This window comes from Ptychodera flava, chromosome 4, assembly GCF_041260155.1.
Source record: "Ptychodera flava strain L36383 chromosome 4, AS_Pfla_20210202, whole genome shotgun sequence".
Classification (NCBI taxonomy): domain Eukaryota; kingdom Metazoa; phylum Hemichordata; class Enteropneusta; family Ptychoderidae; genus Ptychodera; species Ptychodera flava.
The window spans coordinates 39,213,880-39,226,230 of NC_091931.1; the positions used below are offsets into that span (position 1 = coordinate 39,213,880).

Consider the following 12,351-nt stretch of genomic DNA (forward strand, 5'->3'; position numbering starts at 1 on the left):
GTGTTTGCGAGCTTCATCACTTCAGCTTGCCATACAGAAGAGGGGAGACATCGTAATGTTGAACCCGTGGCTTGAATATGTATTTTTGTAAACAAGGCACGGTAGAAGATAAATATCACTTTCTTTTAGTATGTCCTCTTTACGATATGCCGCGAAAGGTATACTTACCCTCAATAGCAATTAATGAACCGAATTGTTGTAAGTTTAACAATCTCATGAGTACGTCAGATTCCGAATTAATATTTAATACTTGCCAGTTTGTTTTCAAAGCTTTCAAATTCAGCATGAAGATTATTACTCCACAACTGCACGATTTTTTGATTTTTTTGTTATACATGTTAATCAACTGTATGCAACCTTATAATTATTGTACTCTATACCAGTTCCCGCCTTGCTTATATGCCGGAGGCCTTTGAATACAATAAATGTGCACAGTGTGTGCACCGATCAATCAATCAATTCCCTTTATAGAATACTTTTTCTGTTGGATTGCATACTAAATTTTGATTTTGGGACTGTCGTCACTATATTGTGGTGACGGTTGATGGAACTCGATTGCCAGCCTACTAAATCCTTCCGGAGGCGTCGAGACAAAATGAGAGTAAGTTTTTGAAGTAAATTAGTCTCATCTTTTATACTAGGGAGGGGAATCGTTTCAATTTATGCCTTACATGAAAAAAAATATTACCTTCAATAAAGTATGTTTTTCCGAAACATGACACCGAGTTTATCAATAGTATAATGTGACCCCTTTTAAATCATTCATTCGATTACATCGATCAGTGTATTTTGCTTTTTCCGTTATCAGACATGGTTTTGCGCAATGGGTGTATAGTGAATGAAGTCTAGGCCCTATACTTGCGCGATTAAAGTTAATTATTTGTGTTAAAAGCCGGGATTTGCACTATTTGTTGTATGTTTACCATTACAACCAGCACTTTTATTAGTAGAATCTTGTTTAACAGATTCTACATAGAAAACCTTCTCACAATCTTCTATTCCTGATGAGTATACATTTCGTTCAATCATTGTTTCATATTGCCGCAGTTAAATTAAAAAATTCAAATTGTGAATCCCAAAATTTCTGTGTTATGAAATTTGACCTCTCTTCCACAACCATTTTGTAAGTCCCATTGACCATCCTTAATATACGATAGTTTTGTAATGCTTCACTTAATCACAAGCAACATGAAAGGTGTAGTATGCTTGTAAACATCATCTCCTTATTATTCGTAAATCACTGTGACTTACTCGTGATTGGTATCTGCATTTTTGGTGGTTTAAGAAAACCACCTCTTTCAAAACCTAAGATTTTCCTTTTCTTCTTGACAGGTAATTTTATGATTTTGTACCAGTTATTATATTGGGATCGACATATGATGGGGTCTAAGGACATATTCATGTTTATAAACGCCCTCCCCCCCCAAAAAAAAAGAACTCCTCCCCTGCACTACAGCAAAAATACACATGCTGTATACACTCTTTCACTCTCGTCAATTGAGAACTCTCAATCCTCATCAATTTATGCCAGTTCAGTCCTTCATAAGAGCATAGAATGCTATCATGTATTATATCGAGGTTATTAACCCTTTTTGACCACATCCGTTAGTAACACAATGACTCAGATTAGTCACAAAAATACACCGAGTGAATATAAAAGAAAAAAATGTTACGACTAAGGGTTTCAAGATTTACTTCCAGGGGCCGGAAGATTTCCAGGGTACAATCAATTTTCCGCAGGAGAAATTAGGGGTCTCCAAAAACCCACATTAGCCTTTCAGGGGCATAAAAATCCCTGATTATCAATTCAACTCGAAACGACAATGCTACTTCTCAATTTAGTCTTCCCTCGTAAATGTCCAATGTCAATAACGAAAATGTACTTTCAGAGCAAATACTGCACGGATTCAAATTCTTCCAATGTTCCATCTTGTCAAGTTTTCAAATCTGATACTATTAGTAATTTACATTTCACAGTTGACGAAGTTTGTAAGGCATTGAAGTCGGTTGAGTGAAACATTGCCTGTAGCACAGACAGAATTCCGGCTACAATATTGCTACAGTGTGCAGATGAGTTATGATACCCATTTGTATTATCTATAATAAGTCTGTCTTTAGTTTCCATCAGTTTTCGAAACTGCCGATGTTGTTCCAATTTTTAGGTCTGGGTCCAAGAATGAAGTTACAAGATTATCGACCGATATCTCTTTTGCCAGTTTCAGCGAGATTTTGAGGGCTTAGTTCACAAATTCATTTACAATCATGTAAAGTGTCCCATTTATGATTCTCAGCACGGGTTTCTCTCGCGTAGATCAACTGCCACTAATCTTGTCTCCTACTCCAATTTTCTACCGAGATTGTTTCTTCAGGTGCCCAAGCTGACAGCATTTTCACTGATTACCCTAGAGCTTTTGATTCGGTTAAGCATAACTTAACTTCTGGATCATAAACTACAATTTTATGGCATACATGGTAACCTACTCTCATGGTTGAACTCGTACCTTGAGGGTAGGAGACAGGAGGTTTTCATCGGAGGACATGAGTCTGATGACATGTGTGTCTCCCCCAGTGTTCAACAAGGTTCATTCTAGGCCCATCATTGTTTGTTGTATACATCAATGATCTACCTTCCTCAATCAATCGTTCCACCGTGTTTCTCTATGCTGATTACTCGAAATTTTGTCCAGTCATCAAATCTGAATCAGATTGCAAGATTGCAATCAGACATTTTCCTTGTTGGTAGGTGTGCACAAGTGTGTCAATATTTTGGCCGGTTGTCTAGATATTACCGACAAGCTTCATTCTTACGTCCCTTCGAGGCGTCTGATAATCTGATTGTTCAACATATTTTCAAAATGGACATTCAGCTTTCCAAACGTTTTGTTATTTACTGCTAAAGTCTAAGCTTAAGCATAGTCAGCAAGAAAAAAATTAAAGATATATTTTAGTTTAATGAAAATGTAAATTTTCCCAGAAAATACATCATGTTACCTTTCTATTCACAGTAAAACTGTATCCCAAAGAAATATTCAATAATACAGCTCTAGTTGTATTGTGTGTATATTTATACTGAAAAATGTAGGTCTAAGTAAGTTTAATTTTGTTAGTAAAATATAAAAGTCTGACAAGACCATTTGAGGAGGTAAATCTGAATTTGAATTTTTCTTACACATTTTTTATGGACACACAGCATTCGATTTTCCTGTTTCTAGAATAAAATTGACAAAAATATCAATAAGAATTTTCTTTTTCACCTTATTTATTTTTCTTTGAGAATACGCAAAAATTATTGCAATTTCTCTCAGATTTTAAGTTTTTTCACAAAAATATCCAAAAGACCTTGGTTTTCGGAAAACGGGAACTCTTTTTCGTTATGTTAGTACTTGTACAATGGTCGAATATTGCGATGAAAATAAAATGTCAGCTAGAATCTCGAGAACAAAAACTAATAGCTATCTATTAGCAGTCTTTATTAAATCAAGATTTTGCCATTTCTAAGTGGCTTGTACTTCGGGGTCAAATACACGCCCACTGTACAGGTAGCTCGTTCTACTGGCATAAGTTTCCTAGAATCGTTGTCATCGCGTTCTGGAGTCTACTTCTTAAGTAGTAATCTGCTTTGACCAGTACAATACGGTTCGCTTGCATAAGTTGCTCCATGCCGGCAACCACATGCGTGTCTCGAAGGACCACCATTATCCCACCGGTTGCACCTGTCACTTGGATGTAATTAATCAGTTGATCAACTTCATTCTTGCCAATACTGGACCTGGTGTAGCGCTTTGCCTCGATGACGACGGTATGTCCATCACATACTACCATGGTGTCTGGTCGATATCCTTCTACGACCACCTGACACGCTGTCTGACAGTTGGGGAAGGCTTTCCCTACCTCCTCACAGACATGTTTCTGGAATTGATATGGTGTCATGAGGTACATGTCATCGGCAGGTGTCGCCATTTTTTCTGAAATCAAACATCAATAATACCATTTTTGAGCCAATTGGGGCTAGACAGATTCTACGTCATTCTATGACGCATTTCAGTTTCAGTTTGTGAGAAGGCTCTCAAATTTAAGAGACATCCATTGTTGTACATTTAGTATTCATTGTATATTCTGTTGTGATAGGAAATTCCCCCTCTGACCTTGCAACATATGACTGAACACTATGAGATAGACTAACTGCTTTCTGACTCCTTAATTTTTTGCAACCGTATGCACCACTGTATAGTTCGTTAGTTAGTTAAGTTTATTATAATGAGATGAGATATCCATGGTTCAAAAAAATAATATTAATACAGTTCAGCATAAAGTTAACACCTTCCAGCCCAATGGACTTGTATGTCACGTTAAAGACAGTGTAAATCATAGGTCACGAGGGCATTGTAAGCAGACGTTTCTAGACATCCAAAATTTACATTTCTCAGTATTTGATGTCATTGTTTGATAATCAGTATTTGAACTTAAATATATTTCCCTCAAATCATCATAAAGATTACAATGAAAAAAAGTGCGTCTCATTTTCTATAGCATTTTGATTACAGAAAATATAGACTCTATTGTCAACAGCTTCTCCCCTATATCTTCCAGTTTCTATTCGTAAAGGCAAAACACCGACTCTAAATTGAGCCAATAAAGATCGTTGCCTACGACAGAGACACATCGATACATAGCGTTCTACATTATAATAATCTTTAAAGAGCACATATGTTCTAAATTTTGGTTTTCGGTTTACACTTTCACACCAAGCAATTGAATGTTCAAGTCGCAAATGACTTAAGTTTACATGCAGTAGTCCATCTGTATCAAAATACAGGTCATCAAAAATGTTACATACATCAGAAGACCAATTTCTTTGTTAGTCTGTTTCCATCAAGGTTAACAAGATGATGCCAATATCTGAGTATCCAATTCGGACCTGACATGAATTCCAACCTGTGTCACCAGATACAACATCGATAGGTGTAAATTTATGAACCCCTAAAAAGAGCCGTAAAGCATGGTTTTGAACCGAGTCACACTTTGGATGTTTACCGTAGCTCCAAATAGCTAAACCATAGTCTAGTATCTTTTAGTCTGTATAATTGCAAATGTGTGTACGAATGACTGTCGTCTACTATGCCGGACTATCATAGCAAGGAATAGTTGACGAATACAATAAATCTGATATCCTTGAGACTCACGGCAGATCAAGCATTGCTATATAAAACCCGCCAAGTATTATGACAAAAAATTATCCGTTATTCAGGCATTCGTACACTTTTGTTTATGGCGCCGGGAAATTTTTGTCTCTCGAGCGTCTCGACAATAGGGCAAAGGGCAAAGGTAAACCTTTGTAACCTTTCAGCAGGTTCTGTTATGGTCTGACAGATTTTTCCCGCCAAGCATCATGCATGATGTCACATGCACTTTCTTCATTTCGTAGAAAGCAAAAGTGAAAGTTTAAAGTAAACATCTGTGCCTATTAGCTTTTATCAGAATATGTCGAGGAAATTGCTAAATATTGCTTACGATGACTTGAATTTAACAAAAACTGTAATTTAAGGCATTCGCCTCCGTGATTATTTTGCAAGCAAGAGTGGAAAAATATTTCCACCTTATCATGTTTCATCGGTTATACCAACAAATAACTACAAAGTGCATATTAAACAGCTTTATCGACTTAAGAAAGCAATGATTACACAATTTAAATCTGCGTACATGTGATAACTTACCTTGTGTTTCTTTCTTTAAAATCAGGACCTCCTTACTGGTACCTGTTTCCTCTGCCGCCAAAGGTCGAATGGTGTTGATGTATGAAAGGTGAAGTTTCGTAGAAAATGGGTGACGTCACTCTTGTCGACGAGTACTTACAGGCCAAAGTGAAAAACCCAGGCCTAGTCGGGCCTAGTCGGGCCTAGCCGGGCCCTTTAGGTTGGCGATCTAAAATTTAAAGCGAATTCAAACACGTTGGAAATTCCCGCAGAGACTGAGTCTCACAAAGCTACATTGTGCCTCAGCTGACCCTGTCGCAAGCATTTTGCGTACCCTCGATTGATGATTACTTTTTTGCCACCGAACACACAATATATTTTGTGCAGGTTCGATTTTGCCTGCTCTTGCTATTATTTGTCGTATTGAAATTCGTGCGGCGAAATAGCCACTTGTAATTTGCATCGATCACAGCCTGCCATGCCTCTGCGAGCGCTGGTTGATTACCGTAAAAACCCTATCAATTCGACCAGAAAAATAATTACGATTTGAAATCGTCGAATATGACATCGTGTGCCGGCCCTTGAAATATATTGCAACTCCGTGACAGGCAGATTAGATAATCTAAGAGCGTTTAATGCATTAAAATTTTGTAGAAATAATAAAAATTGACATCACCGATCATAAGAAACGTGGTGTTGCATGCGCAGATAATATTTTTTAAGAGAAGTCTCTGACGGCCATTTTCTGTAAGTATGGTCTGACTTCGCAAAGTTGGGAACCAACATCTGAAGATTTAGGCCTACTTCACCAATACTTTTGGATTTGTTCTACTCTTATTATAATTTCTTGAAAGTAGATGTATCATTTTCGATGTCTGTGTAGCGTCTATACTGAAGTCATATCCGAAAGACTATAATCAGTTCGCGACAGCGTAAACCAACCCCCCACTCTCTCTCTCTCTCTCTCTCTCTCCTCTCTCTCTCTCTCTCTCTCTCTCTCCTCTCTCTCTCTCTCTCTCTCTCTCTCCCTGGCATTTCGATGTTTTATTTTGTCGACATTTAAATATCAGTTTGAAGTTTCTGGTCACTGCTCAATGCAATAGTTGATGTCAATTTCACGTGTCGGGCATGGTCTCTGTCGTCACTCTAATCGTTAGTTTTTTCCTGTTATATTCGATATCAGACTCAAACACAACGTGAACAACGCTGATAATATATTGCCTCTTTCGCCGGATCTTTCGTATCGAAACCGGTAAAGTTCGTAACTGGTGACATGTCACGGCCTGGAGAAAGTTAATCACCATCGATCGAATGTCCGTGACGCTTTTCGCTTTTGCTTTTGAATGCACAGCTTCAGGGAACTTCGCGGTATGGCAATTATATGGAATTTTACCGTGAAGAAAGTCTGTGACTTTAAACTGGCCGTACAACCAACAATAAACATGGCGGAGCAATGATACCGACTTAGAGACTTTGCAATTTTTTTTCATTGCGAGCGCAGGTGAGACCAAGTCGTCGAATTTTTTTTCCCGCTGCTATTTGGCTTTGAATTTTCAATTGCTCTCATGTGATAATTACAGCTACATGTAAAATCAAGAAAGGGTTTCTCTGTAAATCAATAAGCCTTTTGAATATGAAAAATCGGACATCTGAACCTCAACACGCAGTTTGAAATTGCTCTCCGAATCAGGACAGGGACATCAGTGAGGCCGGATTTCACGTAGTAGCTATGGAAACCGATGGTTCATTCATTGTAAGAAAGCATGCGATGTACTGCTCCTGCTCGAGCTCCCTTGGCCCGTCACGGTGGACTTTCGCCGTCTCGCCTCAACACCGTCTATTACCTAACAATGCCAACAACGTAATAGTGTTCAGTCTTCAAATTTGGATATATTAATCTACCAATCATCAACCGTCGAACACATCAAAAACAATGGTCGCGGCCACGGATTCAAGGACGTTCACACAAGGAGACACTGTCAATGAGTGGCGCGCAGAATCGTTTTTACTACTTTTGAGAACTTCTAAATTAACTTGTAATCTGTATACCTTCGCACATGGAACCGATATTGTATGCCTATCACCGTTGAAGTTTATGTCTTTCATTGTAAGAGTTGTTTTTTATCCAAAACACATTTCCAGAAGAGTCCCACAGAGCAGTCAAACGAAAGGATAATTGCTTCAAACGAATGAAATTGCACAACGAAAGAATAAAAATCAACAGCACATCGTGGACAATAGTGCTCGGGAATGGGACTATTCTATAGTGACGGGGACGGAAAGCACAGATCTATAAAGCTACTGGAAAAACGTTCTGTTTTTCTCGCGCATTTTAGCTACTGTAACGACCCTTTATTCTTAAATTTACTTACCTTTCCATAATAGAATTAAACTAGGTCTAGGGGCTTATGCACACAGTGTACACGGATGTACAGCATAATATTTTAAAAAGTCCTCTGCTGGGGACGAGCAGGGGTTTACACTCTAACGGATACAGTAAAACAATGATCACAGCCATGGTTCAAGGACATTCACGGGGAGACACGATGACAAAGACCCGTCAGAAATGCTTACTAGTTTTAACGATGCGACTCAGTTTCAAAGGTCAATTTTAGCATTTTTTTTTATTTGAAATTTCGAACCACTGAAACGTGGTCTTTCTTTTGGGGAAAGGTGTTGGGTCACATCGTACCGGGAAATTCCTGAAATATTACTAAAATGGCAAACTATCAGCTACACCGCGTGCCATTATTTCCCTTTTGTCTTAACGGTCGCGGATTACCGACCACGATATCTTTGATAAACACGCAGAGATTATGTATAGGCTTTGCGGTATAGTGCGCATGCGCTAGCTTCAACGTTAGGCTCAGCGTTTTGAACTCCGCATGTATCGGTACGTCGAGCTGACCAAAGCCGGCGCTCGCGCTCCGTACCGTCGAAAAAGCAAGCGAGGTCCACAAAAGCGGACCTGAAAAAGACGGCAACTTGCGCAAAGGTCGATTTAAATGTAAAACAGTCCGACTTTGGCTCATACTCCCTGCAATAACGATCAAGAATGCAGTGAAGAGTCAGATTTGGCCGAGGACGCAGACGATAACGGAGACGTGCTCAGTTCAACAACTTTGAAAGTATTTGACACGCTGCTTTTCGAACATATTAGGCTATGCTGATTACATACCCGAGTCCAAAAATTAGCCTGAGCGAGATGAAACTTCTGTTAGTTGCGATAATTTTATCACGCTTGCTGTACATGCTTGGTGTTAGTATCGTGTTCTTTTATATTTTTAAACTCGAGTTTTCTATCGTGCAGTCTTTTCGTCACGGTGTCTGCTGAGAAACCTTGAACAACACCGTACCCGACAACACGCGACATTTATGTCAAGGAGTTTCCCAAGCCAGTGCAGGAGTTCATACACACATAATGTAGATTCACAAGAGCAAGTTCACCGATCTGCTAATTTTTCGAAACGAAATGCAAATATTTTTTTATTTCATGCCTTTTCTTTCTTTAAATATAACCCAAAAATTAAATTACGTCAAACGTGAATTGCGAGGGTTCACAAATGATTCTTGTGTGCGTGTTGTCTAAACTTATCAATTACCCGCAGACTCCACAGCTGCTAGCTGGACCTCAACACTGAACGTAAAACAAACCCGCTCAACTTCTAGAAGTGCTGAAACTAGCAATTTTTGCTATATGAGGTCAGTCATCGAAAGTTTGACTACAAGTAAAATCTTCGAAATACTTGTATTATGTGTGCGCTGGTATTGCGCAAGTCGAGTGACTCCACTGTAGACTAGTCGATACTCTGTCTCTCGGAACACGCTGTCGATGACAGCCTGCACTGTTCTACGCTACGGCGTGATTATTATTAGTTTGATAAAATCGGTACAAGAACACATATAAATAAAGTTTGAAAAAATAACACGAGTCAATCTCTCCCGTCGTAACGAAGGGCGACAAGTTTGCAGTGCGGTGCAAAAGCTAAGAAAATACGACAGACATTTTATGTTGTCAAGAGTTACGTGTGTTCGTCTCATCTTGAGGTAGGAAAACTAGCAAGTGACGTCCCGTTCGCACAGTGTCGGCGCTAACATGAACTTGACAATCACTTTTCACAAAGAACATGCATAAATTGCCGATCGCGAGACAGGAAGTAGACAACTTGAGTCAAGAACAAGTGAATGCCCGACGCGATCGCGCGACGACAGCACATAAGTCTCGATCGGATAGACTTTTTACGCAAGTTTCGACGTCTTCGTCTTGACTGTGAACTCTGGTAACCAGATTGTAACCGTTGAGACAACTACGTATACAGTTAATATGCTAGTTAAACGTTCCAAAATGGATTAAATCGCTCCTCTGTGTTTGTTGTGTAAATACCACCCACTGCTGGCACTAAGCATTTGCCAGTTCAGTGTATAATTTCTTTCTATTTTTACACGATCTGCAATCCTAAACATATTCAAAATTCCCAAAACTGACTCTAAATATTTCAACTTAGTCCTGGTGTAAGAAAATTCGCAGAAAATAGTGTGCGAGTCGGACTTCTTGGTCACAATGTGTGACGCATAGGTCGTTTACACAAATCGTCGATTTCCTCAGTTCCGTTTTTGGCAGTGCGTACATTATTCAAATAAGTATAAGTCGGCGGCGCCTGGACAGACTAGCCTGATTTTTCACCTGTGGACAGTGAATGAATATATCTGAAAGAACGTGTCTCAGATTTCCGATAAAGGCCTGGAACTGAAGATATCCTGACAAACGTGAACAAAGGCCGATAATTTATGCAAAAAACGTCAAGTTGACACTTTGAAGGTGCATTGTGCGAAAACAAAAGCGAATTTCAAAAATCCGGGACACGGTTTTTTGCCCAGTATACCCAGCCGTCGATTGCCGTAAACAGATCACCAAGGCCGATTGGAGATTTGTACTTACACTATTTTGAGTAAAAAAACTAAAAACACGTGTTTTTGAGTAAAACAGCCGTATGCGCACTGTTTTTAAAAACTAACAAATTTTCTGAACTCTTCGGTGACCGAGCAGATAGAAAAAGTACCACATGTCGGGTGGGTGACCACGTCTTCTTTGTGAAATGAGGATTGAAATAAGTTACAATGAACCCTAGTCGCTCACCTTAAGTTGAGCTGTTACAGTAGTTTTTCGGGTTTATCGCAAGGTACGACTTCCAATTTGACCCATACGACTGGAGCCACCGACGTTAAAGGCTGCGTTTACCAAAAAATGGTTTAGGGGAGGGCTGGAAAAATTCAGGAGGGGGGGGATTCGAAAAGTTTACGGGTAGTAGAGGGGGACTTGAAAATTTTGCTCTGCCTGTAGGGGGACTTGAAAATATTTTGGTTCCCTTTTACGTTTTACATTTTCAAATTCCAAGTTTTTGTAAGTAATTCAATGAAAAATGAATACCATTTTTAAGTCATCCAATTGTTGTAATGTTTGTAATAGTTTAACAAAATCTAGAACCATTTTGTCACATTTCATGACTTTTATCTTGAAAAAATCTAAACATGTATGATTTGTCGTAAAAAACCAAACTTAACCAAGTAACAGGGCAGATGCTGCAACAGTTGATGGTTTTTGCAATATTTCTGTTCAATATATCAACTACAGTTTCTTGCTGTTTCCCTACAGCATCCTCAAACACAATATTCAGTTTGTCGACAAAGCCTGTATATACAAATAGTATTAGGAGATAATTTAATTAGAGTCCAGACGGACAGTCAGTTGTCAGTGATACAAATGCATGGTACAAAACGTGTCCGCACCTGTTACGATATGCCATGTTATAAACAATTGTATTATTAGGCGTTATGGATCGTGACAAATTTAGAGAATGAAATGAGGACATGAAGAAACAAGTTACTTCCGTAAAACTCTCCGCCTTTCAAGAGATACGTTCCGCATTGTAATGCATGACCAATTATCATTTAAACTGTAAAAACCCGTCAATTTATGCGTTCTCTCTTGCCTTTCAGATCCCAAAAATATGGCAAATTGGACAAAAATGCAGCCATCAGCCATAACACACCTTCGTTTCCGCATATTCAACACTCGAGTCAAGTGTGTCTCTACTAGCACAGTGGTACATGGACAGCTTCAAAAAAAAAAACAAACTACGAGCTGGCTCGAGGTAAAAGTAGCAGAGGAACTCGGCGATGCATGAAGTACGCCCTCTCCGCTCCAGTAAAGCAAGCAACAAACGTTTGGGTGGCATATTGAGAAATTTATAATTCTTAATTTTAAGTCCGTGGCGAAACTCGACAAACTCGCGATCGAAAATTACTGTCTTCAAGATGGTATACCATCAAAGATAACCTATGGAGTCAATATCAAACTTTGAATAAGGGAGCACGTTTCCTGTGGACAGCATTATTGTGTATGTGATTTGTAATTTAAATGCTTATTTTTCATTTTCGTGTAAAAAAGGGTGGTAAACACTTCAATTCTTCTCAATGTTTCAAAACGCGTCCGCGCAAGTTACGATATGCTATTCATAAACAATGGTATTATTAGGGCTTGTGGATCGTGACAAATTTAGAGAATGAAATGAAGACATGATGAAACAAGTTACTTCCGTAAACTCTGCGCCTTTCAAGAAATACGCATTGTAATGCATGACCAATTAACATAAACGGT

The 12,351-nt window shown here is 38.8% G+C and overlaps 1 long non-coding RNA gene across 1 annotated transcript; it reads right to left on the bottom strand.

The window, feature by feature from the left end:
- Positions 1-3,524: 3,524 nt before the first annotated feature.
- On the bottom strand, positions 3,525-5,874 carry LOC139130508 (uncharacterized). Its single transcript, XR_011551881.1, has 3 exons — positions 5,715-5,874; positions 4,838-4,935; positions 3,525-3,965 (listed from the first exon to the last, which is right to left on the bottom strand). It is a non-coding gene; the product is annotated as an uncharacterized lncRNA (long non-coding RNA).
- Positions 5,875-12,351: the final 6,477 nt, after the last annotated feature.